Source organism: Canis lupus, chromosome 5 (assembly GCF_003254725.2).
Source record: "Canis lupus dingo isolate Sandy chromosome 5, ASM325472v2, whole genome shotgun sequence".
NCBI lineage: Eukaryota > Metazoa > Chordata > Mammalia > Carnivora > Canidae > Canis > Canis lupus.
In genome coordinates this window covers 46,518,536-46,546,010 of record NC_064247.1, presented here as the reverse complement: position 1 = coordinate 46,546,010, position 27,475 = coordinate 46,518,536, and the positions used below count along the sequence as shown (strand labels likewise).

The following is a 27,475-nucleotide window of genomic DNA, read 5'->3' as shown; positions in this document are numbered from 1 at the left end:
GAGGTTTCAGCAAAGAACAAAACAGAACAAAAAGTATATATTCCTGCCTTCATAGGCTTTACATTGCAATGGAATATAGTGGTAGAGGTCCTTACAGCATTCTCTGGTATATTCAACTAGTGGACCCCCAAGACACCAGTCATAGATGGACATCTGTGCCTGCCAGTGTTCCCTCAGCTCATACCACTGCTGGGCATGCTGGCTCAACCTCTAAATCTCAAATCCTGTGAATCTTTGCTAAGGGCCCTCTGTGGTCACTGGAGCCCATTCTACCTGTATGCTAGAAGTGATGAAGGAATTGACATTCCTCCAGCAGCTGTCACCCAATGACTGATGGGATAAAGACTGTGATCTTCTTGTCTCTCAGTTGGGATAACTGAGACACAGGATCCATGCTGCTTCCCTGTGTTCCTCAATAGGATGAATATCCAGTTGTCCACAGTGGGACCTTGCTTGATTGATTCTTTCTTGTCCCTATCTCTTTATCCATTGCCCTACTAGTGGTCCCTGGAGCTACTTCCCAAATAAACTGCATGCTCTTGAATTCTTGCCTCAAAGCCTGCTTCTGGAGGATTTCAAAATAAGAGAATCCTCATGTTTCATGAGCACTGGCTGAAATCAACGGACTTGAGTTTTCATCATGGCTCTTGGCTCTGTGCAAGGCACTAACTCTCCTAGATCCTCATATTATCACTTGTAAAATAAGAGCATCAGACTAGATGAAATATATTTGCATATATATTTGAAATATATATATATCTATATTCACACCTACAGGCATGACTAGTGTTTAATTTTGTAGCCTCCTTTATGTGGTTTTGAAAGAGCCTTCACATCCTTGCCCCATTAATCCTCAAAATACCTCTGAATTAGACTGAATAGAGACAATTTTGCCTATATAAGAGATTAGACAATTGCACCACCCTAGTGATGGGTTTCCTTTTTTCTCTTCTAAACATTTTAACTAATGTCCCAGAGTTTGAGTGATTCCTATCCTATTTTCCTAGTCTCCATCTCCAATTTGATATAGAGAACAAGTTTCCTGTTTCTTGATTATTGAATTAGGAGGTTATGGCCAGCAAATGACTAGACTCCATGGCTAAAATAAGAAGGGATCCAGAGCCTTTGAAATATAAAACTCTATCTTTAAGAGCCCATACAGGTTAGGTGTTGTGTGGGACTAGAGCGTGGGGGTAGATTCAGGTTGGGACTACATGCAAATTGGTTTGTGATTCACATTCCCACTCTCTGATAAGAGGTAGCATGGATACATTTTTATATTTTTATATAGTTTATAAAAGCACTTTTACATGTTTGATCTCACTAGCCCTGTGAGATACAATTTTTACTACTCTCATTTTGGTAGGACAACAGAGGCTGAGAGGCTCAGTTGAGTAGATGTGATAAATGTGAAGTATCCCTTAAAATGTTAAGGCAGATGCCCATAGAGGCTTATCACGCCCAGACCTGTTCAGTGGAAAACTGTTGTTATGAGTTCTCTTGTATCTGTGTAGATTGAAACAGAAGGGGCTTTCTAGAATACACTGCAAGAACTCAATCATAAAGAGGGGGAAGAATAAAGACAGTGATGCTACAGATTCCTTGAGGCAATGATTAGACAGATGATTCCATGTCACTATGCAGAGAAAGAAATCAGGCGACAGCACTCCAGTAAACTTTAGAGATCATCCTGGTCCAAATTCCTCTGTGGTCCAGGGCAGGGAGAGGTACTTTCTTTAAGGTCACACAACTTGTAGGGTGAGCCATTGTCCTGGTTTGCCCTGAAAGTTTTGCCTTCCAGGAAACCTCTGAGTCTGGAGTAAACTAGGATGGTTGGCCACTGTACGACTGATAAATGTATTTGACACCTCCCAGTCTGTCTGGTTCCCAAATACTACTTTAACCACACAGACACTGAAGATGATCATGAGGGAGTTACTTTGCCTCTCCAAGTTCATATTCTCATCTGTAAAATGGAAATAAAAATATCAAATGTAAAAAGTTGTACAGGGTGCTTGGGTGGCTTAGTCAGTTAAACGTCTGCCTTTGGCTCAGGTCATGATCCTGGGGTCCTGGGATTGAGTCCTGTGACAGGCTCTCTGCTCAGCAGGGAGGCTGCTCCTCCCTCTCCCTCTGTCCCTTCCCCTTGCTCATGCATGCGCGTGCACACACACTCTCTCTCAAATAAAAAAAAAAAATAATAAACTCTTAAAAAAAAGAGTTGTGTGGATTAAATCAGAAAATGCATGGAAAAAGCTCACTAAATGGTAGATACAATACTATTGCTATTACCAACACTAGAGCCAGGTTATTCTGGCCTTTGACCTTCTTCTCTTTCTGTTACTCTTTTTGCCTCCAGCAGGGGTCACAAATCCCCATTAGAGTTGTTTTTGTTTTTGTTTTTGTTTTTTTTCTCTGCAAGTGAAATGAAGTCTTTATACTATAATTGGAAATTTTGGTAAACTTATATGCCCAGGAAGCCTACCTCTTTTTAGTGACCAAAAAGCTTTTGCTTTCTGTACTAAAAGTCACATCTTCCAAGAGGAGTTTTAGTATACAGTTCAATCATACCCAAATGATCTCTTTTTTAGATTGTGAGAATAGCTAGTATCAAATACACAATTAAATGGAAGAATTTAGAGGTATCTGGCGCCAAGTGTCTCACTAATGTTGTGGCAGGGGAGAATGAGTACATTTCTTAAATCACATCCAATTATGTAAAATAAGACTATTTTGGATATAGCTACGATTTCATCACATTTTTCTCTTGCTGTCGCTCCCCATGCAACTATGCTACATCACATTATATAGGGAGAATAACAAAATCCAGCATTTCATGCTAGATTTAGAAGGCTGTCTTGTTCCCCTGTTGTAGTGTTCTGAGTGGGCGTTTGAACTCTGAAACCCTGCAGACTGAGCCCCTCAAACAGGCTCTTTCTGTGTCTCAGTGGGAAACTCTTTGCTTCTCTTCTTCAGTTTCTTCAGCTGTAAAACAGGAATCCAAATAATTCCCCCTTAGCTCAGGGATTCTTTGAGCTAGTCTGTAAAATGACACAGAGATGAAAAACCCTGTAGTGACAATGCATGCCTAACACTGTTATGAGTCTAGAGCTCAGAGCTCAATGAGATTTAAAAAAAAGAAAAAAAGAGAAAGATCCAGCATCCTAGAGGAAAAACCCAAAGTACCCTCTGATCAAACTGAGGATTGTGCATAACTTTGGGGATCAATTTCCGTGCAACTTCCTGGGATAAACTTGCAATGTTTTTCTACTCTCTTCCCTAAAGGAAGCCTTCTCCATCATAGTTTCATAGGATTCCCACCCGCTTTTTTTTTTTAATGTAGTAAAGAAAAAAATTTGGGTACAGTTTCCTTGCTGATTGTGGAGAACAAATCTGTATCTCTTCGGAAGCTTGTTGATTAAATGATCTGTGTCATCTGTAGGTAGTACATACATTTCTCTGAGGGGAAAAGAGGGAGTAATCAAGAATGCTTCTCTTCTGAGAGGAAAACAGATGCACCATGTGTGTATAGGGACTGTTTAAAACAGTCAAGAGCCTGGGAGAATTATAACGATGCTCTCCCTGCAAATGTTGTGGGGATAAATGGTGACTCAAAAAGAGAGCTTGCATTCCAGACCTTTTGGTGTCTATGGCAAGAAGCTGATAAAATGTGTCAATAAAATCTGGCATTTATTAGAAAGATAAAGACATCTGGAGTAAATGGTATACTCTGAGTAAGACAGGAAAACAGGAACATTTCTGTACCTTGTTACCAACTTTTGTCTCCGGTCGGTTGGTAACTGGGTTTATTATTTAGAATTTTTATTTTTTTAAATTTTTAAAATAAATTTATTTTTTATTGGTGTTCAATTTACCAACATACAGAATAACACCCAGTGCTCATCCCGTCAAGTGCCCCCCTCAGTGCCCGTCACTCATTCACCCCCACCCCCACCCTCCTCCCCTTCTACCACCCCTAGTTCGTTTCCCAGAGTTAGGAGTCTTTATGTTCTGTCTCCCTTTCTGATATTTCCTACCCATTTCTTCTCCCTTCCCTTCTATTCCCTTTCACTATTATTTATATTCCCCAAATGAATGAGAACATATAATGTTTGTCCTCCAATTGACTTATTTCACTCAGCATAATACCCTCCAGGTCCATCCACGTCGAAGCAAATGGTGGGTATTCATCGTTTCTAATGGCTAATATTCCATTCGTATATATAGACCACATCTTCTTTATCCACTCATCTTTCCATGGACACCGAGGCTCCTTCCACAGTTTGGCTATTGTGGCCATTGCTGCTATAAACATCGGGGTGCAGGTGTCCCGGCGTTTCATTGCATCTGAATCTTTGGGGTAAATCCCCAATAGTGCAATTGCTGGGTCGTAGGGCAGGTCTATTTTTAACTCTTTGAGAAACCTCCACACAGTTTTCCAGAGTGGCTGCACCAGTTCACATTCCCACCAACAGTGTAAGAGGGTTCCCTTTTCTCCGCATCCTCTCCAACATTTGTGGTTTCCTGCCTTGTTAATTTTCCCCATTCTCACTGGTGTGAGGTGGTATCTCATTGTGGTTTTGATTTGTATTTCCCTGATGGCAAGTGATGCAGAGCATTTTCTCATGTGCATTTGGCCATGTCTATGTCTTCCTCTGTGAGATTTCTCTTCATGTCTTTTGCCCATTTCATGATTGGATTGTTGTTTCTTTGCTGTTGAGTTTAATAAGTTCTTTATAGATCTTGGATACTAGCCCTTTATCTGATACGTCATTTGCAAATATCTTCTCCCATTCTGTAGGTTGTCTTTTAGTTTTGTTGACTGTATCCTTTGCTGTGCAAAAGCTTCTTATTTTGATGAAGTCCCAATAGTTCATTTTTGCTTTTGTTTCTTTTGCCTTCGTGGATGTATCTTGCAAGAAGTTACTGTGGCTGAGTTCAAAAAGGGTGTTGCCTGTGTTCTCCTCTAGGATTTTGATGGAATCCTGTCTTACATTTAGATCTTTCAACCATTTTGAGTTTATCTTTGTGTCTGGTGAAAGAGAGTGGTCTAGTTTCATTCTTCTGCATGTGGATGTCCAATTTTTCCAGCACCATTTATTGAAGAGACTGTCTTTCTTCCAATGGATAGTCTTTGCTCCTTTATCGAATATTTAGAATTTTTAACATATTCCCTTAAAATGATTGCTAGCTTTTGCAGTCCTCTCTTCTTGGCTTGCTAGGGTTTACAAATCACACCAGGCAATAGATCTTTAACGCTATTATTATTATTACAAAATAATAATAGAAAGTGGATTGTGCATGTAGTGCATTTTTTTCTAGGGAATGAAATCACAAAAATAATTAACCACAAGAATTTCACTGTTTGAAAAAGCAAAACAAAACAAACTATAGATGTACAGACAGTCAGCTGATTTTCCTCCCATGTGTGGCTCTTCCGTAGCTGTATATAACTGTCTAAGGCAATTATCCTCACAGTGACCTCTGTTCCATAGTGGCAAAATCCAGGATAGTCAAGATACTTAAAAGTTGGTTATTCTTGGGGCGCCTGGGTGGCTCAGTCGGTTAAGCATCTGCCTTTGGCTCAAGTCATGATCTTGGGGTTCTGGGATTCAGCCCTGCGTCAGGCTCCCTGCTCCACAAGGAGTCTACTTCTCCCTCTCCCTCTGCACCCCTCCACCCTGGTTCTCATGCTCTGTCTCTCAAATAAATAAATAAAATGTTTTTAAAAGTTGGCTATTCTTTGTGTTTTGTAGTTATGATAAGAGACGAATGAGAAGGTACATCTTTTTCTAGACATTGTTTTTCAAAAATGTTTTTAGATTGGCTAGTGGTATATAGTTCATTACAGGGCTCCTGATCCAGTGTTTAGGTTGAAAGAGGAAAAATATTTTGTATTGACAGAAGATCAAGAGCAGATGTACACCAAGGTCTCAAGCATACATTTTAACTTATTTGTGTGTGTGTGTGCTGTGAGGAACTATTTTAGAGCCAAAAAGTGATTGTATTCACTAATTATAGGCAGTTTGGTAGTTTTTATATAAAAAAATAATGTTTTAATGTGTTATCCATTGGCTTTCCTCTCTCTCATCCTGAATATGTTTTGAGTGTTTACTTCATGGGCTTACTTAAGGTTTAATGTGGAACTATCTTAGTGTCCTGGGAAACACAAGTTTTTCATACCCATCAGCTTCCTTAGAAAGTTTAATGTGATTATGAACCACTTCAAGTTGTGGCTATAGTAGCACAGGTATGTGGAAACAGTGTAGTTGTCTGGTAAATTTGATCAAGGTAGAATGTCAAGTTGGATCATTCAAGAGTCAGACCTCCCCCCCGCCCCGCCTGCCCTGGACACCTAGGTGGCTCAGTGGTTGAGCACCTGCCTTTGGCCCAGGGCGTGATCCCAGAGTCCCGGGATCAAGTCTCACATTGGGCTCCCTGCATGGAGCCTGCTTCTCCCTCTGCCTGTGTCTCTGCCTCTCTCTGTGTCTCTCATGAATAAATAAATAAAATATTTAAAAAAACAAAACAAAACAAAACACTTAAAAAAAAGAAGAAGAATCAGGACCCGCAAAATATATCCACTTTGGTGTCTGAGAAAATCCAGATTGAATATCTACATTGCTCAAAAATGCTAGATTGCCAGATTTCTACTGCAATTGGTGTGCATGCAAACTGCTTACACATGCAGCCTAGAGGGAGTCAGTTCTGTTGAGTGGCTGTCAAAATGTCATCACAACTCATTGCCATTTTCAGATGACAAATCATAAACATGGCTGGCCCTCAGGAAATGATGGTTAACTGTGTGAGGCAGAATGGTGGAAAACCTGGGCTGCACATATAAATGTCACGTGCCAGGTTTATAAGTGAGGCAGGTCTAGAGTCAGGGTGTGAGGGATGGTAGGAACTGTGAACACCTGAGGGGACCCACCCATCTGAAGGGGCATCTTCACCTTACTTCTAGCCCTCCACTGCCCTTTTTCAGCAGAGGCTCAGTGTTGCCAAATCTGCTAATTTTTTTCCCCCAAAACAAGTAGGAAATTCAGATTTTTATATGAAATCTCTCAAACTTTAACTGTTGACTTTAATTTCCTAAAGCTCTTTGCACTTAGAATCTAAATACTGCAGAAGGCTAAATATGGCCACCAGCCTACCATTTTGAGAATTCTGAATGAAGTGACTCCCTAAGAAGAACCTCCCTACTCTGCATTTAGATATATGTCTTTCCAGGAACCTTGGTGAGTGTCTTTTTTTTTTTTTTTTAAACAAAAAAACACTGGACTGGGATTTAGGAGATTGGGTAAGCCAACTCTATCTTTCCTGACTGCATGATCAAGGGAAAACCCTTAACTTCTTATCCTCAGCTTTATAATACATCAATTCATAATACATATTCCCTCATCTATCTCACATATAAAATTCACCCAATTAATATTTATTAAAAATTTACTTGACCATATCCTATTTTGCTTAATTCTCAAAAAGGCCTTTTAAGATATTCTTAACATGGATGTACAGATGAAGAAACTGAGATTCTGCAAATTTTATGGAAATTGCTCAAGTTTACAGAGCTAATTAGTGATAGAGTGGAGAATCAGAGCAGAGCTTTTGATTTTAAGCTCTGGTTTCCACTGTGAAAACAATTCTTAAAATAGATAAGGAGCTATAATTTATTTAAATCATCATCCTCATCAGCAGCAGTATTTTGGCTTGTTCTTGTCTAGCCACTAGACACAGAGTTTACAAGTGAAATCTTACCTGGGCAAATCACCGTATCTCTCTAGGTCTCAGTTTTTTTGACTCTTAAGTGGGAGAAGTAAGACTGGAGAAGAAGTTCAAATTGGTATTTTGATGGCTATATTTTGCTCAGAGATATAGTTGGTTGGGCCTAAATAATTGTTTCTGTTTTTTAAAAAATCTAAGTTATTGAGGTGGTATAGCTTACATAAAATAAAGGGTACATATTGTAAGTGTATGATTTGATAAATTTTAACACCTAAACACACCCATGAAAACCATTACCACAATCAAGATGATAAGCATATCCATCACCCCCAAAGTTTCCTTATGCCCCTTGGTAATCCATCCCTGACTTTCCACTCTCTGTTCCAGGTAACAACCGATCTGTTCTCTTTTACTATACATTTGTTTGTATTCCCTAGAGTTTTATCTAAATGGAACCATACAGGTTATACTTTTTTTGGTCTGGTTTCTCTTACTCAGCTTAACTATCTTGATATCTATTCATATTGTAATGTGTATCATGAGTTTACTCCTTATGATAGCTGAGTAGTGTTCCATCATATGGAAGCACAATAGTTTGTTTATCCACTTACTTGTTGATGGACATTCTGGGCTATTCCCGATTGGGGTTATTATAAATATACCTACTAGATCATCTAAGCAGATCAACAAGGAAACAAGGGCTTTGAATAACACTCTGGACCAGATGGACTTCACAGATATATTCAGAGCATTCCATTCTAAAGCAACAGAATACACATTCTTCTTGAGTGTACATGAAACATTCTCCAGAATAGATCACATACTGGGTCACAAATCAGGTCTCAACCAGTACCAAAAGTTTGAGATTATTCCCTGCATATTTTCATACCACAATGCTTTAAATCTTGAACTCAATCAAAAGAGAAAATTTGGAAGGAACACATGGAGGTTAAAGAGCATCCTACTAAAGAGTGAATGGGTCAACCAGGAAATTAAAGAAGAATTTAAAAAATTCATGGAAACAAATGAAAGTGAAGACACAACCTTTGGAATGAAGCAAAGGCGGTTCTAAGAAGGAAATATATAGCAATACAAGCCTTTCTCAAGAAACAAGAAAAGTCTTAAATATACAACCTAACCTTACATCTAAAGGAGCTGAAGAAAGAACAGCAAATAAAGCCTAAATCCAGCAGGAGAAGAGAACTAATAAAGATTAAAGCAGAAATCAATGAAATAGAAACCAAAAGAACAGTAGGACAGATCAACAAAACTAGGAGCTTGTTCTTTGAAAGAATTAAAAATATTGATAAACCCCAGCCAAACTTATCAAAAAGAAAAGAGAAAGGACTCAAATACAATCATGAATGAAAGAGGAGGGATCACAACCAACATCAAAGAAATACAAACAATTATAAGAACATATTATAAGCAACTATATGTCAACAAATTAGGCAATCTGGAAGAAATGGATACATTCCTAGAAAGATTTAAACTATCAAAACTGAAACAGGAAGAAACAGAAAACCTTACTATTATTGTATTACTATTGGTTACTTCCTCTATGTTTGTTATTAGCTGCTTTATATATTTGGGTACTTCCATGTTGAGTGCATAAATATTTACAATTGTTAAATCTTCCTGTTGGATTTTCTCCTTTATGATTATGTGTCCTCCTTTGTTTCTTGTTACAGTCTTTGTTTTAAATTCTATTTTATCCAGTATAAATATCCCTGCCTCAGTTTTCTTTTCACTTCCATTTGCATGATAAATGCTTTCCCATCTCTTCACTTTCAATCTGCATATATCTCTAGGACTGAAATGAGTTTCTTGTAGGCAGTATACAGATAGGTCTGGCTTTTTTGTCCATTCCATCACTCTATGTCTTCTAATTGGGCATTTAGTCCATTTACATTCATGATAATTGTTGTTCAGTAATTTACTTAATTGCCATTTTGTTACATGTTTTATGGGTGTTTTTGTAGTTCTTTTCTGTTCCTTTCTTCTCTTGCTCTCTGCTCTCATGATTTTCTGGTTTCTTTCATGATATACTTGGATTCCTTACTCTATTTTATTGCATACCTACCATTAGTTTTTCATTTGTGGTTACCATTAGTTTTGTGTATAACATCTTATGCATATGGCTGTCTATATTAAGTTGATGGTCACTTAAGTGGACCCCGCTGCATTCTTAATTCCTTTCTCACCTAAGTTTTTGGCATATGGTGTCATATTGTACATCCTTTTATTTTGTAAATTCCTTGACTGATTTTTTATACATATACTTAATTGTACTGCTTTTATGACTCCTACTTTTCTTACTCCTGATTATAATCTTTCCTTTCCATTCATTGTCCCCTTTAAAATTATTTGTAGGGCTGGTTTAGTGGTCATGAATTTCTTTAATTTTTATTTGTCTGGGAAACTCTTTATCTCTCCTTCTATTCTGAATGATAGCCTTGCTGGATAGGGCATTCTTGGTTGTAAGTTTTGTTTCCTTTCAGCACTTTGAATATATCATGCCATTCCCTTCTGGTCTGCAGTTTCTGTTGAAAAATCATCTGGTAGCATTATGGGTTTGTTTTGCATGTAACTTTTATATTGCTGCTTTTTAAAAATATTTTATTTATTCATGAGAGATAGATAGAGAGAGATTGGCAGAGACATAGGCAGAGGGAGAAGCAGGCTCCCCTCAGGGAGCCTGATGTGGGACTCGATCTCTAAACTCCAGGATCATGCCCCGAGCCAAAAGCAGAGTTTAAATACTGAGCCATCCAGGTGTTCCTCTCTTGCTGCATTTATTTGTTTGTTTGTTTTGTTTTATTTATTTATTCATGAGAGACACAGAGAGGCAGAGACACAGGCAGAGGGAGAAGCAGACTCCTTACAGGGAGCCAGATGCGGGACTTGATCCTGGGACTGGGATCACACTCTGAGCAGAAGGCAGAGGTCCAACCTCTGAGCCACCCAGGCATCCCTCTCTTGCTGTTTTTAAAAGTCTCTTTGTCACTATTTGTTTGCCATTTTAATTACTATGAATCTTGGTGTGGACCTCTTTGGGTTAATTTTGTTGGGATCTCTGTGCCTCCTACATCTGGATTTCTGTTTCTTTCCTCAGATGGGGGAATTCTTCATGTATTATTCCTTCAAATAAATTTTCTGTCCCCTTCTCTCTCCCTTTTCCTTCTGGAATTCCTATAATGCAAATGTTATTATGCTTGATGGTGGCAGTGAATTCCCCTGGTCTGTTTTTATTTATTATTATTACTTTTTCTCTCTCTTGTTCAGCTTGATTGCTTTCTATTGCTCTGTCCTCCAGATCATTGATCTGTCCTTCTGCTTCCTCTTGTCTACTATTTACTCCACTGAGGCTATTTTTCACTTACAGTTACTGAGTTCTTCATCTCTGATTGGTTCTTTTTTTTTATGTTTTCATCTCTTTTTTGAGAGTCTCACTGAGGTCCACTGCTCTTTTTTCAAGTCCAGAGAGTAGTCTTAAATTCTCTATCAGATATATTACTTATCTCCTTTTCTTTTAGCTCTTTTGCTGTGATTTTGTCCTGTTCTTTCATTTGGAACATATTCTTCTGTCTCCTCATTTTGTGTAACTCTCTGTGCTTGTGTCTATGTGTTAGGAAAGTTAGCTGTATCTCCTGCTCTTAAAATAGTGGCTTTATGAAAGCACCACTTTGGGGGGGCTCCAACCAAGGGTATATTTGAGGATGCAGGTTCGCAGGAGAATGGGGTAGGAGGGTGGGAGTTTGGGAGTGCAGTGTTAGCAATGTTTGGGCAGGTCTGCAATGGGAGGGGAACTGGAGCCAGGCCAGGCAGAAAGGGAGGGGACATGTCTCTAGGAGAACTTAGGGGGATGAGTGCACTAATAACAAGTTTGGTAGAAAGTGTTGGTGCTATGCTGGTTTCTGTAGGTGTCCCTGTGTCTAGGCTGAGGGACAAGGGAGGGAAATGGCACCTTCCAATTCTTTTGCTCTTGGAAAAGTCTCCCAAAGTTCTCTGCCCCTCCAGCACATGCTCTGAGATTAATAAACAAATCTCCTTGCTGTGTACCCCAGGCATTTTTCAAACTATTGCTTCTATGGTGTATCTTCATGGGGCTGTTTGTTGTGCTGTCCCTTTAATGGCAGGGACTCAGTTTCTTCTTACTCTCCTTACTCTCCCAGAGCTGAGCCTGCTGATTTTTAACATCCAAGGTGTTAAGCCCCGCTGAGTGTAAGAACTCACAAAATTATGCTCCTCTGATTTTCAAAACTCTATGTTATGGGGATTCATCTTATCTGTTAGGGGTCCCCAGTGTGACAGTCTGTTTCTCTCCCATTTCCATGCCTTCTGTGTCCATCCCTCCCAGGGACAGTCCCACAGGTCCATTTAGCTCCTGACTGCATCTCTGCCCTTCCTATTCTCTCATTGTGGTCTTTTTTCTACACTTAGCTGTGGAGAGTCTGTTCTGCCAATCTTTGGATTGCTTTCTGGGTTATTTACATTGATGTGGGTGCTATTTAATTGTATTTGTGGGATGAGGTGAGCTTAGCGTCCTCCTATTCCACCATCTTCCCCGGAAGTCCCTCTTTTTTCTTATTATTGAGTTTTGAATATCCTTTACAAATTCTGGATAAAGTATTTACTTTTTAATTTTTTTAGAAAGAGCCATGCCTTTTTAAATTTTTTTACCTATTAGATAGAGATAGAATGAGCGTACACACAGAGTGAGAGAGAGAAGCAGACTCCTGCCAAGCTGGGAGCCCAACACCGGGCTTGATCCCAGGACCCTGAGATCATGACCCAAGCCAAAGGCAGAGACACCCAACTGACTGAAGCCACCCAAGTGCCTCTAGATACAAGTCTTTATCAGATACATGACTTATAAGTATTGTCGCTCAGTCTGTGGTGTAATTTTTTCATTCTTTTAATAGTGTCCTTTAAAAAGCAGGGGTAGGGGATCCCTGGGTGGCTCTGCGGTTTGGTCCTGCCTTTGGCCCAGGGCACGAGAGAGAGAGGAAGGAGCAGGCTCCCCACTGAGCAAGGAACCCAACTCAGGACTCAACCCCAGGACCTGGGGATCAAACCTGAGCTGAAGGCAGACGCCTAACCTACTGAGCCACCCAGGTGCCCCATCTTCTTTTTTATTAACGAGTAGTATTCCATAAGATGGGTTTGCCACATTTTATTTATTTATTTTCTGTTGATGGACATTTGATTGTTTCCAATGCTTTACATTATAAATAAAGCTGCAGTGAACATTGATGTGTAAATCTTTGTACATATATTTTTATTTTCTTTTGGGTAAATATCTCTGAATGAAATTGTGGGATCGTAAGTAAGTATATATTTAGCTTTATAAGGAACTCTTAAAGGGGCACTTGGGTGGCTCAGTAGTTGAGAGTCTGCCTTTGGCTAAGGTCAAGAACTCAGGGTTGTGGGATCAAGTCCTGCATTGGGCTCCCTGCGGGTAGCTCCTTCTTCTTCTGCTTATGTCTCTGCCTCTCTCTCTCTCTGTATCTTTCATGAATAAATAAATAAATAAATACAATCTTTTTAAAAAAGTCTTAAAGAAAAAGAAACTCTTAAAAAGTTTACCACAGTGGTTGTAACATTTTTCACTCTCACCAACAATATATCAGAAACCTAGTGGCTTTCCATACTCTTAACATCTGTGGTTTTAGTCTAGTTTTAGCCATAGTAGTGCATATGTGAATAGCTTATTGTAATTTTAATTTGCATTTTCCTGATGACTAATGATGAGCATTTTTCAGTGTTTACTTATCATTCACTGAGAGGTGTTTTTTGATGAGCAAATGCTTTTAATTTTGTTGAATTCTTATTCATCAATTTTCTCGTTTAGAATTTCTGCTTTCTCTGTACAAAGAAATCTTTGCCTAGTCCCTCTTTATAAAGATATTCATATTTTATTTTATTCTAAGAACTTTATAGGTTTAGCTTTTACATTTAAGCACTAATTCACCTCAAATTAAATTTTCTTTATACTATAAGGTACAGATAAAGTTTGCTTTTTTCCCCAGCATAATTTGTTAGACTTTCTTTTTGTCATTGAATTATATCGGTGCCTTTGTAAAAAAGAAGAAATCAATTATCAGGGTATCTGTGAGCCTATTTCTGGACTCTCTATTCTTTCTTTTTTCTCTCTATTCTTTTCCATTATTATATTTTTCTGCCTTTATGACATATTTACAGTATTTTTTCCAGCCCACAAGCATGATACAGCATTCCATCTGTTTAGGACATCTTTAATTTCTCTCAATAATACATTGTACTTTTGCAGTGCAAAAGTCTTTTGTTTCTTTTGTTAAATTTACTTATAGATTTTTTTTATGTGCTTTGGTGCTATTATAAATGGAATTTATCTTAAAATTTAATTTCCAATTGTTTGTTGCTAACATATAGACATATAATGGATTTTTGTATTATTGGCTGTGTATACTGAGACCTTGCTAAATTCACTTACCAAATTGAGTAGTAGGGTTTTAAAAATTGTTGTTGTTTCTTTTGGGTGTCTATGTCCACATCATATCGCCTCTAAGTAAAGACAATTTAATTTTTTCCCCAGTATTTATGCCTTTTTTTTTTCATCTTTTTTGCCTCATGAAACTGGCAAGTCCATTAATGGGATATTGAACAGAAAGGTGAGAATGTATATCCTTACCTTGTCTCTCATATTAGGGAGAACATGGTTAATATTTTACCATTAATCATGATGTTAGCTATAGGTTTTCCTTAGATACCTTTTATCAGATTGTGGAGGTTCTCTTTAATTTCTCGATTTATAAGATATTTCTTTTAAAATCATGAATGCATGTTGGATTTTTTCATGTGCTCTTTTTCTTTAGCTATTGTGCTCATTAAATAATTTTATCTTTAAGTCTGTTAACTATATTGATTAGATTTGTGAATTACATAATTTTAGAATATCAGAGCAAGGGATGCCTAGGTGGCTCAGCAGTTGAGTATCTGCCTTTGGCTCAGTATGTGATCCCAGAGTTCCAGGATTGAGTCCCACATAGGGCTCCGTGTGGGGAGCCTGCATCTCCCTCTGCCTATGTCTCCGCCTCTCTCTCCGTGTCTCTCATGAATAAATAAATAAAATCATTAAAAAAAAAGAATGTCAGAACAACCTTGCATTACCAGGATAAACCTAACTTGGTCACAATATATTGTCCTTTTTATATTATTGAATTTAATTTGCTAATATTTTGTTAAAGAGTTTTGTATCTAGTTCATGAGAAGGATTGGTTTGATTACGTTTTTTCTTGACATATCTTTTATTAGGTTTTGTTATTAAGGCATGGCTTATAAAATGAATTAGAAAGTAGTCTCTGGGGGTGCCAGGGTGGCTCAGTAGCTGAGCATCTGCCTTTGGCTTAGGGCATGATCCTGGGGTCCCCAGATCGGGTCCTGCATCAGGCTCCCTGTGGGAAGAATGCATCTCTCTCTGCCTGTGTCTCTGTCTCTCTCTGTGTGTATCTTTCATGAACAAATAAATAAAATCTTAAAAAAAAAAAAGACAGTGATCTCTGTTCTCTCTTCCTTCAGTTTGTAAAAGAGTTTGTGTAGTATTGCTATTATTTCTTCCTTAGATGTTTAATAGAATTCACCTACAGAGCTATCTAGGCTAGGGGTTTTCTTTGTGGAGAGGTTTTAAATTAAGAATTCAGTTTTCTTTCATAGGTAAGCAGCTATCTTTAGCAGTCATGTTGTGTTATTCAAAAAATTCATTCATTTCATCAACATTGTTTAATGTGTTGGCATGAAGTTGTTCAAAATAACCCCTTATGATAGCCTTATCCTTTAATGTATGTAGGATCTGATCTTGATGTTGGTTATTTGTGGATTCTTTTCTCTTGCTTATTTTTTAAAATTTTATTTTCAAGCAATCTCTACATCTAATGTCGGGCATGAACTTGCAACCCTAATATCGAGAGTCCCACATTTTATGGACTGAGCCAGTCAGGCATCCCATCTTTCCTCATTTTTTAAAAAGATTTTATTTATTTATTTATGTATGTATGTATTTATTTATTTATTTATTTATTTATTTATTTATTTATTTTTGAGAGACACACAGAGAGAGAGAGAGAGGCAGAGACACAGGCAGAGGGAGAAGCAGGCTCCATGCAGGGAGCCCCAAGTGGTGGGACTCGATCCCGGGTCTCCAGGATCACACCCTGGGCCAAAGGCGGCGCTAAACCACTGAGCCCCCAGGGCTGCCCTCTTTCCTCAAGGAGCCGGATGTGGGTCCCGATCCTGGACCCTAGGATCATGCCCTCAGCCAAAGGCAGGCGCTCAACCGCTGAGCTACCCAGTCGTCCCCACTGAATTTTTTTTATACTTATTATCTTTTTCTGCTTACTTTGAGCTTATTTTGCTTTCTTTTCTAGCTTCCTAATGTGTAAGCTTAGATCATGATTATAGATCTACCTGTTTTCTAATATAAATATATGAAGTTATAAACTTCCTCTTTATATATGAACTTCCTCTTTCAGCTGAATTCCCCCATTTTTTAAAAAAAGATTTTATTTATTTATTTGACAGAAAGGGAGAGAGAGCACAAGCATGGGGAGTGCCAAGCGGGAGGAGAAGAAGCAAGGTTCCTGTGGAGCAGGAAGCATGGCTCCATCCCAGGACCCCAGGATCATGACCTGAGCTGAAGGCAGACACTTAACCAAATGAGCCACCCAGGCACCCCTGAATTCCCCAAGTTTTAATGAACTGAGCTTTCCTTGTCATTTAGTCAATGTATTTTAGTTCAATTGTTCTTTGATCCCAAGGTTATTAAAAATGTTAATTCTCGGATTTCCATGGATTTCCACATATATTTTAATATTAATTTCTAACTTACTTGACTCATAGAGCATATACTCTATGGCTTCAGTATTTTGATATATTCAGACTTATTTTATTGCTCAGCATATGGGTGTTTCTTGATGAATGGTCTGTAGGTGCTTAAAGAAAGGGAATCAGAACATGAGAGACTCCTAACTCTGAGAAACGAACAAGGGGTGGTGGAAAGGGAGGTGGACGGGGGTGGGGGATGACTGTGTGACGGGCACTGAGGGGGGCACTTGATAGGATGAGCACTGGGTGTTATGCTATATGTTGGCAAATTGAACTCCAATAATAATAAAAAAAAAGAATGTGTATTCTTCAGTTGTTGGATATAGTGTTCCATAAATACCTACTAAATCAAGCTGGTTGATAGTGTTCAAATTTTTATATTTTCACTAATTCTTTATTTTCTTTTTGTATCAGTTACTAAGAGAGAAGTGTTCAAGTGTCCAACTATGATTGTTCATTTTCTTTTCTCCCTCTACTTTTGTCAATTGTTGCTTCCCATATGCTTTTAAACTCTATCATTAGGACATACACATTTAGGAACATATACATATAAACATCCAAAAATTTAAGATTTCTATGTGTTTTTGATGAACTGGCTCTTTTGTCATTATGAAATGACCCTATTTTTCTATAATGATACTCTTTGTTTTGAAGACTATTTTTCTGATAATAGGAAAGCCATACCAGTGTTTTAAAAGTTACTGTTGGGAAAAAAATAAAAATAAAAATAAAAATAAATAAAAGTTACTGTTGGTGTGGTGTATCTTTTTTTTGTTTTTGTTTTCAATCTGTGCTTTCATATTTCACAAATATTTCACATTTCATATTTCAGCAAATAGGAAATTTGTGCTTCCTCTCCTCATAACCTTGGACTTTGCCTCCATAGAAAAAACTCTTCTACTAGGCTCATAATAAGAGTCCATTTAGGGGCACCTGGGTGTCTAATTCAGTTAAATGTCTGCCTTTGGCTCAGGTCATGATTTTGTGGTCCTGGTCATGATCCTGAGGTCCTGGGACTGAGCCCTGTGTTGAACTCCCTGCTCAGTGGGGAGTCTGCTTCTCCCTCTCCCTCAGCTGCACAACCTCTCCCCCACCCCCTGCCATTCATGCTCTTTCTCTCTCAAATAAATAAATAAAAATCTTAAAAAAAAAAAAAAGAGTCCTATTAAAGTTTAAGCTGCTTTCTAGTTACTTTGGGTTCCTCATGCCAAGAGCCCATTAGAAAAGTAAAGGAATTAAAATCCTTGCAGGAATAATTGGCCCTAATCATCAGGAAAAGATGCTGTTTTTTGAAAGTAACTTTTTATTGCACATGGCATGGCCACACAGAACCCTTAAGGTCTATACAGTGATCCTCCTACTGAAGGTTTCCATTAACTCCATAAAACATCTTTTCCTGCCATAGACATCCTCCAATAACATATGGTCTACTGGTCACATGGACCCAAGCAGCAGGGCCATTTGCACCCCACTTGGTCCTACAGAAGAGCTCTTTCTTTTATATAGTTGCTGTAGTGTTGTAGGGACCTTCTTCCTGAGAATCTGACCTCTTATTTAGTCAATTGACTTCTGGTCAGAAAACTGGTCCTGGCCTAGAACCTGGGTAAAGTATCATGAATTTTTACTGGGGGAGCTGCCTCTGCCTCCTAATCATCCATCCTTGATTTTTTTTTGTTTGGATGGTTTAGCAATGCCCTTGGTAGGCTGCCCATGTATCTTGTTTCTAGGGATTCTGTGTTCTATAAACATCTCCATAATTCTGTGAGCCAGGCTTCTCTGACTGCCCCTTCAACTTCACTGTTCATCACAATAATCATGTCAGTGTTGTGTCTACATTCAGCACTTCTACCTGGGGGTACCTGGGTGTATCAGTGGTTGAGCATCTACCTTTGGCTCAGGGCATGATCTTGGGGTCTTGGGATTCAGTCCTGCATCGGGCTCCTTGTAGGAAGGCTTCTTCTCCCTCTGCCTATGTCTCTGCCTCTCTCTCTCTCTCTGTCTGTCTCTCATGAATAAATAAATAAAATCTTTTAAAAAAAAAGGTTAGTCTGTAAAAAAAAAATAATAAAGCACTTCTATCTGGTCTTTATTTGGGGATATTATCATCTCTATTACTGTCAACAGTTCCCAGTCTTATAACAGCAACTCTTATTCTGGCCTGCAGATGAGGGCCATCACTGACGTCCATCCCCTTTTCCATACCTACTTCTTGATTTCAATTCTTTCTTTTCATGTTTATCTTCATGATCTTAAATAACATATAGCTACAACTTGTTTTTTCAGTTTTAGTCATTATCTATTGACTGTCCACTATGAAATATGGGCTCCCTCTCACAATCACCACCACCAGCACCATTACCAACATTTCCCATCCTCTTACTCTTCCATCATAATCTATTATAATTTTGGCTAGATTCATTGTTTGCAATATTATGCCTATGCAAATGCTAGCTACAGTTAAGCCATGCAGCCTATTATATTTATTTTTCCTTTTTGCACACATTTTGTATTCCATGGAAAAATAATTGTTTATATTTTTGTTTATTTAGTTTTATATATGTTTATACCAATTCATCCCAAAATTTCCTCAAAAGCAAAACTTTCTCTGAGGCCTAAATTTACCTAAGAGTCTATTAGATGATGCTTTTTCTCTCAGAGTCTTAAGACTTCTTTCACTCTTGGATAATTTCCTCTAATCAGTTATTCAGTTTTCCTCCTGGAACATGCCTACATTGTCATCCTGAAAATACCTTTCTTCTCTCTCTTTCCTAGATTTAATGTATTCTTTTTTCTTTATTTCCTGAATATGGGCATATATCCTCTGATCATGACCTTAGAGAGAGTGTGTGGCAGGCTGAGTAATGGCTCCCTGAAGATCTTTGTGTCCTAATCCCCAGAACATAGCAAAAGGGACTTTATAGATTGAGTAAATTAAGGATTTTGTGATATTATCCTGGATTATCCAAATATGTCCTATGTAGTCACAAGACTTGTTATAAGAGAGGAGATGTGAATGTGGAGGCACAGTGAGATTTGAAAAATGCTATACCACTGGCTTGGAAAATGGAGGAAGGGGCCACGAATCAAGGAATGCAAAGCATGGACTCTAGAAGCTGGAAAAAACATATTCTCCCCTAGAGTCTCCAGAAAGAATCAGCCTTGCCAACACCTTGACTTTAGCCCAGTAAAACTGATTTTGGGTTTCTTCCCTACCAAACTAAGAGAATAAAGGTGTATTATTGGGGCAGCCTGGTTTAGCGCCGCCTTCAGCCCAGGGCCTGATCCTGGAGACCTGGGGTCGAGTCCCACGTCAGGCTCCCTGCATGGAGCCTGCTTCTCCCTGTGCTTGTGTCTCTGCCTCTTTCTCTCTGTGTCTTTCATGAATAAATAAATAAAATCTTTTTTAAAATGTGTATTATTTTAAACTACCAAGTTTGGAGTAATTTATTACAGAGACCATAGAAAACTAACGCAGAGTACATGGGAGATACTTCTGAGGCTTTGCATGTCCTGAATATTCTTTTCTCACTCTAAATGATAGTTTAGCTGAGTATAGAATTCTAAGTAGAAAATAATTTTCCTTCAGAGTTTTTAAAGCATTTCTCCAAGGCCATTTCTTTTCATTTCAGCCATAATTATTTTTAATTTCCAAGACTATTGTTCATTGCCTCTTAGTCCCCTCTCAACCACCTGATGCTCTTCTTATTTCATAAAAGCAATATCTTCACTTATCTTTCATGTATGAATGATGGTGTGTGTGTGTGTGTCTGTATGAGTAAGTTTTCTTCTACCTAAAGAGTCTATTGCTTCCAAGTTGCTTTTTTCTTGTTTATGTTTACTTCTTTTATGTTTCGAACCTTTCCTCAAGGGTGTTCTTTGGCTGTCAGCATGTATCACTTTATTGAAGTAGAATTCACATACATTAAACTAACTATATTTAAAATGTGTGATTTGATGAGCATGTCAGTTATTAAGGGTTCTAAGTATGTGAGCTGGGGAGAAAGAGAGAGAGAGAGAGAATCTTAAGCAGATTCTAGCCCAGCACTGCAGCTAATGTGGGGATCAATCTTAGGACTCTGAGTTCATGACCTGAGAGAAATCAAGAGTTGGACGCTCAACCAACTGAGCCACTCAGGCACCCCACTACGATGAGTTTTAATGTATCTATACACCTGTGAAAACATCGCCATATCAAGATAATAAATCTAACCATCACTTTCATGCCATGTCCTTATGCCTGTCTGTCATCCATCCTTTCATTTCTCTGTTATACGCTTTTTTGTCACTGTAGATTAGTTTGCACTTCCTAGAATTTTATAGAAATGAAATCATGTAGGGCAGCCCTGGTGGCTTAGCGGTTTAGCATCACCTTCAGCCAAGAGCCTGATCCTGGGGACCCGGGATCGAGTCCCACATTGGGCTCCCTGCATGGAGCCTGCTTCTCCCTCTGCCTGTGTCTCTGCCTCTCTCTCTCTCTCTCTGTGTTTCTCATGAATAAATAAGTAAAATCTTAAAAAAAATGAAATCATGTAGTATATATTCTATATAAAAATCTTTCTTCTTTTACTCAGCATAATTTTTATATTTTATATTTTAATAACATTCCTTTTTATTGATAAATAGTATTTCATTGTATGAGCACATTGAAGTTTATCCATTTACCTGTTGGTAGACACTTGGACTGTTTCCAATTTTTGGCCATTACAAATCAAGCTGTTTTAAATTTTCATATGAAATTTTTTTGGGGGTGGGGAACTATTTGGTCCAGTTGTTATTTTATAGATGAGAAAATTGAGGTTGAAAGAGGTCAAATGACTTGCTTAGGGCATATAATATCCATGACAAAGTTTGGATATCATTGCAACTCTCTCAATCATCAGTAAATTGTTTTTACTCACTTGACTATATAATTCATATTGACATGACTTGGATTAATTAATTCAGGGACTACTTATTAGCATCTATTAATTTAAACTTTCATTAATTGCATAGACTAGGACTAGTTAGGGTGCTTCGCTAGTATATTGGTTCAGTTTTACTAAGTTTAAAATGCTTTCGTGGGGCTGCCTGGCTGGCTCAGTTGGTAGAGCATGTGATTCTCAGGATCATGAGTTTAAGCTCCACGTTGGGCATAGAGCTTACTTAAAAATAAATAAATAAATGCTTTTCTGTAGTATTTTCTCAGATCTATGCTATGTGAAAATAAGTCTGGTATTTTTTTTTAGGACTGAAATGATATCCAAAGCAACATTTTAAGATGGAGTTTTATTACTTCTACCTGAGGAGGCTCTGTTAATTGCCTGGAATAAAGACTGTTCTTGATGACCTCTATGTTCCATTCTAAATATTTTGATAAAAAACACATTTGAAATTTAAAATATGATCATTGTATTAGAGCACAGGATTGTATAAGTCCCTGAATTAGGAATCAAGTCTGGAAAATATAACCATTATAAATATGTGCTAGTCGAATACATTAAAAGATGGAAGATGAGTTGTCTGAGTCTAGTTCATGATGGGGCTGAGAACAGACATGTTTGCTGCTGTAGTCTTGAGCAGACTAGAGATGGGGATACCTGGAATTAAACCTTCCCACTGGGACTAGAGCAGGTCTCAGGTAATGGGCGGGTGTCCAATCCAGCAGACATAATCCAGAGCCCAGAGGATTTGGATGACAATTGGGCTGTAACTGATGTATTAATTGAGAGTCCTCTGAATAAGGTCTTCCAAAAAGAGAAGGAAAGATTTGTCAGTGCTCATCTAATCTTGTCTGGGAGCCAGAGTGACCTGGTTTTGGTGCAACTGTACCTGTTGTCCAATAGAAACAGGTACAGAGAAGAAAAGTATATCTAATTACTTTTTTAAAAGCCTCTAAGACTATCCAATGCCCTTTATTCATGTTCTTTGTTCATTAAAACTCATTTTCCTTGACTTGCTCCATGTGAAAGTCTGTATGGACATATGTATTGATTTGTCTTGGATAAATACCTAGAAGTGGAATAGTTGGCTCATGTGGTAGATACAAGTGTAGGTTTTAACTATACAACTATTTTCCAAGGTGATTGTACTATTTTACATTTCCATCAGCAATGTATGAAAGTCTAGTTTCTCCACATCCTTGCCAATACTTGATATGGTTCATCTTTTTAACTTTAGTTACACTAGTAAGTATGTAATAATCTTTCATTATGGTTTTAGTTTACATTTCCTTGATTAATAACGATGTTGAAAATCTTTTCATGTATTTCTTTGTATTTCTTTGCCATCTGTATTTCTACTTTAGTGGTGTTTGTTCAAATATTTTGCTCATTTAAAATTTAAGATTTTTGTCTTTTTATCATAGAATGGTAAGAGCTTTTTCGTATATGCAGATGCAAGTCTCTACTTGGACATATATTTTGCAAATATTTTACCCCAATGACTTACTTTTTATTTTCATAACGATGTCTGTTGAAAAGCAAAAGTTTTTAACTTTGAAGAAGTCAAAGTTTTCAATATTTTTGTTTTGTGGTTCATGGCTTTTGTCTCTTCTTTAAAGAAATATTTATCAAACCCAAGATAACTAAGATTTTCTCCTATCTTTTCTTTCAGAAGTTGTATAGGCTATCCCATTTTGGTATTGGTTTTACTAAAAATCCCCTACTGTTCATGAATTTCTGATGATGATACTAGATTGGGGAGATGTTACACACGCACACACATGGCAGCACAGAGATATAGCATGGACAAGAAGGGCACATGGACTATACAGCAAGAAAGCCAGTTTGTCTTTTTATCATCTTTTTTTACCCACTGTACAAATGGAACAAAACATATCAAATCAAGGTTGTATTAGAAATCCACGCTGTATGATCACCAAATTTATATCCTTCTTGTACCCCATAATGTAGAGGTTTGAAGAAAAAAAGAATAATAAGCAACGATTTATTGAGTAGGTGCCATGCCAAACACTGTGTTGGGAACTTTATAGTCAAGGTACAATATATATTATTTTATACTTAAAATGATTTTATATTTTGGTTCAATTATTATCTCTTTTTTCACATGAGCGTATTATAACATAAAGAAGTAAAATAACTTATTCAGATCATCTGACCAAGTCTGTCTAATGCTAGATCCATGTTCTTAGTCATCAATAATAATAGCTAATAAATATTGGCTGCTTACTGTGTGATAGACCCTTTACAAGTACTAGCTAATTAAAAAAAATGTTTAAAGTATTAACTAGGGCAGCCCCGGTGGCCCAGTGGTTTAGCGCTGCCTTTGGCCCAGGGTGTGATCCTGGAGACCTGGGATCAAGTCCCACGTCAGGCTCCCTGCATGGAGCCTGCTTCTCTCTCTGCCTGTGTTTCTGCCTCTCTCTCTCACTCACTGTGTCTCTCATGAATAAATACAATCTTTAAAAAGTAAAATAAAATAAAAAATAAAAGTATTAACTAATGTAATCTTTGGAACAAAAGTAGATAGCAGGTATGACTATTATGCCTTTTTACAGATGAGGAATCTGACATACTAGACTCCAGTTCTCACAGCTACTAAGAGCAAAATCAGGATTTGAATCCCTGTAATCTGGCTCTTGAGTCTTTAATTGTAGTCACCATGCTACTCAGTTTCTCCAAGAATAATTGATGGCTGTTTTTGTTGGGTAAATCAAGCAAATGCCCCAGATGAATCTCCCTCTCCAACAACTTTTTCAAATGTTAGGTAGTTTCTTTTACACCCCTCTTGGCACCTGCCCTCAGTGACTTGTCACTTCCCTGTTCTTTCTCAACCTTCCCACCATGACTTACCCTGGCTATACCTTCTAAGTGTCCATGGTGATAAACAGAGCCATGTGTGTGCTAGTGGGAGAGGCCTAGGTAGGTGACTGCCTCCGTAAGCAGCAAGAGCCTCAGGAAGTACCTTAGGAGTCTGAGCCAGGACCCTCTAGAGTGGCTCCTCTTGGACTCTAATCCATTTGCATCCACCACTGGGTTGGTTAAGGGAGAAGGCAGGGCCATAGAAGACCCACAGGACCCATAGGTTCCTTATGGGTTGCCTATAGCTTTTGGAACATCCTACCACTTAAGTATTGTGCAGAGAGAGATGTGATTCAGGCTTGAGTCCTACCGTTTTGCCTTAATTCTTGTGACTTTGGGCAAGTTTCTTAACCTCTTTTCATTTTAGTTTCTTTGTTCGTAAAAGAGAGAGACAAGACTGACTTCATAGGAATTTTGATGGTCTAAGTAACCATAAGCTCTTGTATGTAAATAACAATATAATAACATCTAACATTTATCAAGTGCCCAGTCTGTGTGAGATACTCATAAGAGCGCTTTTCATAAATTAACTCATTTAAAGTTCACAATATGGAATAGGTACTATTATTATCATCATCACTATTTTACAGATGAAAGACCAAAGCCCAGAGAACTAAGATATTTGTCCACACTCAGCAGAGATCAGGAAACCTGGAGCATGAGCCTCCGCAGCCTGATCCTAAGCACTGGCATTTAGTAACTTGCATAAATATTTCCTTTGTCCTTTAAAAACAAAACAAAATAAAACAGGAAGAGGCTTTTCTAACCCGTTCGTTGAGAACTAGTGTGTTAGACCTAAACTTCAAGAGATCTGGGATGCCCAAAGGAGTAGTTTACCCAGGTCTGGACCAGTTGAGGTAAGGTTCCAGTTTTGGCTCTGACCAGCTGTGTGACCTTGGGCAAGGAAGTTCCACTTCCCTGAGTCCCACGTTTTTCTTTTATAAAATGTTGAAGGGGGTATGCTAGTTAATTTCCAAGGCCCGTTCCAGCTGTCACATTCCTCACGTCTATGATTCTGTGATTAAGTTCCTGGAAGGTTTAAGTACTGATAAAAGTGCCATTAAGTTCTGTATACTCAGCACTGGCAGCCTTCTGTTACCTAAGATACCTGGGACCAGCAGTTATGGGGTGGGGGTGGGGCTGGGGCTGGGGCTGGGGGCAGGGTGGGTGGACAGGAAAGGCTCCTTGTCTGGAAACTATGTGTTGTACTGTAGACCAGGGAGACTGCTCAGCAAAGTGCAGTGTCACCGAGTTTCCTCTGATTCCGGGCCATAGTGTATCGAGACTGACCATCAAAGACAGTTTCCTAACAAGGGAACCTTGTGCAGTAAGTTCCTCAGGCAAGTGACCAAATAATTGAGACAGGATTGAATGGGTCTCAGGCAGAGAAACTTGGAGGACAAACCTATTTGGGCAATGAACTGGTTGACCCAAGGCCTCTCTGTCTATCATTCCTTGACCTCAGGTCAGAGTGGTAGAAAGGAGGAAAGCTACAGAGGCAGCTGGGGGCACTCTTGCCCTGAAGTCTTGGAGATGAATAAGTGACTGTTTGTCCCACATGGGTTAGTCATTCACCTGCCTGAAGGCAGAGGGCTGCGAGTCTAGAGTCTATGACCTGCTGGACATACTTTGGGCTACAGGGTCCTTGCCCTCCATATGGTGACTGCTCATTATGAAATCCTAAAGCTGGGTTCTTAGAGGTGATTGCTGCAGCAATGATGACCACTGCCACTAACTGAGTGCTTGGCATATGCCAGGTCCTGGCCAAGAACTTCTAGCCTCGTCATGGTATAAACACTGAGTCTTAGCTTGGCCACCCGTTGTCTATGTGACTGGTGGCAAGTCAGGTACTCTCTTTTTGCATTTCAATTTCTACAACTGTAATATGTGGGTAATCTATGTAAAAGTGCACAGAGGCAGAAAAATTTATAATGACTTAAAAAAATGTCAGTGGAAGATTCATGAACAAATGTACACAAAGCACCAGGCCAATAGGAAGTATTCAATAAGTGATTATCATAGACTTGGTTTTTGGTGTCCCTCTAAGGCAACACCGACTGCTGTCTCTATTGCTCTAGCATCCACAGAGCCTCAGGTAGGGCTGCAGCAGTGCAGGTACTTACCACTGTATATGATCAAGGGGTCTCTCCACGGGGAAAGTCAAACTGTCCTGAGGTTTTTTTTTTTTTTTTAAGATTTTATTTTTTTTATTAGAGAGAGAGAGAGAGAGAGAGAGAGCAGAGACAGGCAGAGGGAGAAGCAGGCCACACGCAGGGAGCCCGATGCGGGACTCGATCCTAGGTCTCCAGTATCAGGCCCTGGGCTGAAGGCGGCGCCACACCACTGAGCCTCCCAGGGATCCCCTGTCTTGACTTTTTATGTATCACAAAATTCACAACACTTAAGCAAGAGACACAGACAAAACATACTGTTAGTAGGAGACTTTAATGACCCCCTAGGTCCATAGTAGAACAGCTGGACAAAACGATATGCAAAGATACAGAAGGCCTAAATGTAAAGAAGATAAAATTGAGATAGTCACCTATCTCCACCTTCTGAAGATAGAAAAACTCCTTCTTTCAAGCGGCCACAGGACATTGACAAAAACTGATCACAGAGAAATCCTCGGAGGCGGTACAGACGACATCGATTTCAATACAACGAAACTAGAAATTAAAGACAAAATGGGAAAACGTAAGTCCCTTGGGTCAAAGAGGAAATCAAAAGGGAAACCGTGTGATATCAATAAACGTCCTGTTATCCAGAGGCCCACAGCTCCAGGGGCAGAGCCGGGACGGCTGGAACCGGGGTCTCCCGGTGGAGCCATCAGCCTGGTTTGCGAGTCGGGGCAAGTCTCCCTGAGCCTCGACTTCCCTCCCGGTCAGAGGGCCCCCCAGGTTCGCCCGCGGGGTTTGAGGCGCGGTGGGGGGAGGGGCGTGGGTTGCGGGGCACGTTCTGGAAGTCAGGGAGGGTGCGGGTGTCGAGAGACGGCAGCAGAGGGCGCTGGGTCGCCGGCCTGGGCTCGCGCCTGCCATTGGTCGGGCTCGGGCGCGGGGCTGGAGAGTTGGTGCAAAGTGACAAGTTGAGGG

The 27,475-nt window shown here is 39.0% G+C and overlaps 1 protein-coding gene across 12 annotated transcripts in view; it reads left to right on the top strand.

The window, feature by feature from the left end:
- ROR1 (receptor tyrosine kinase like orphan receptor 1) overlaps positions 1-27,475 on the top strand; it is a 486,769-nt gene that overhangs the window by 55,743 nt on the left and 403,551 nt on the right. The window lies entirely within an intron of this gene.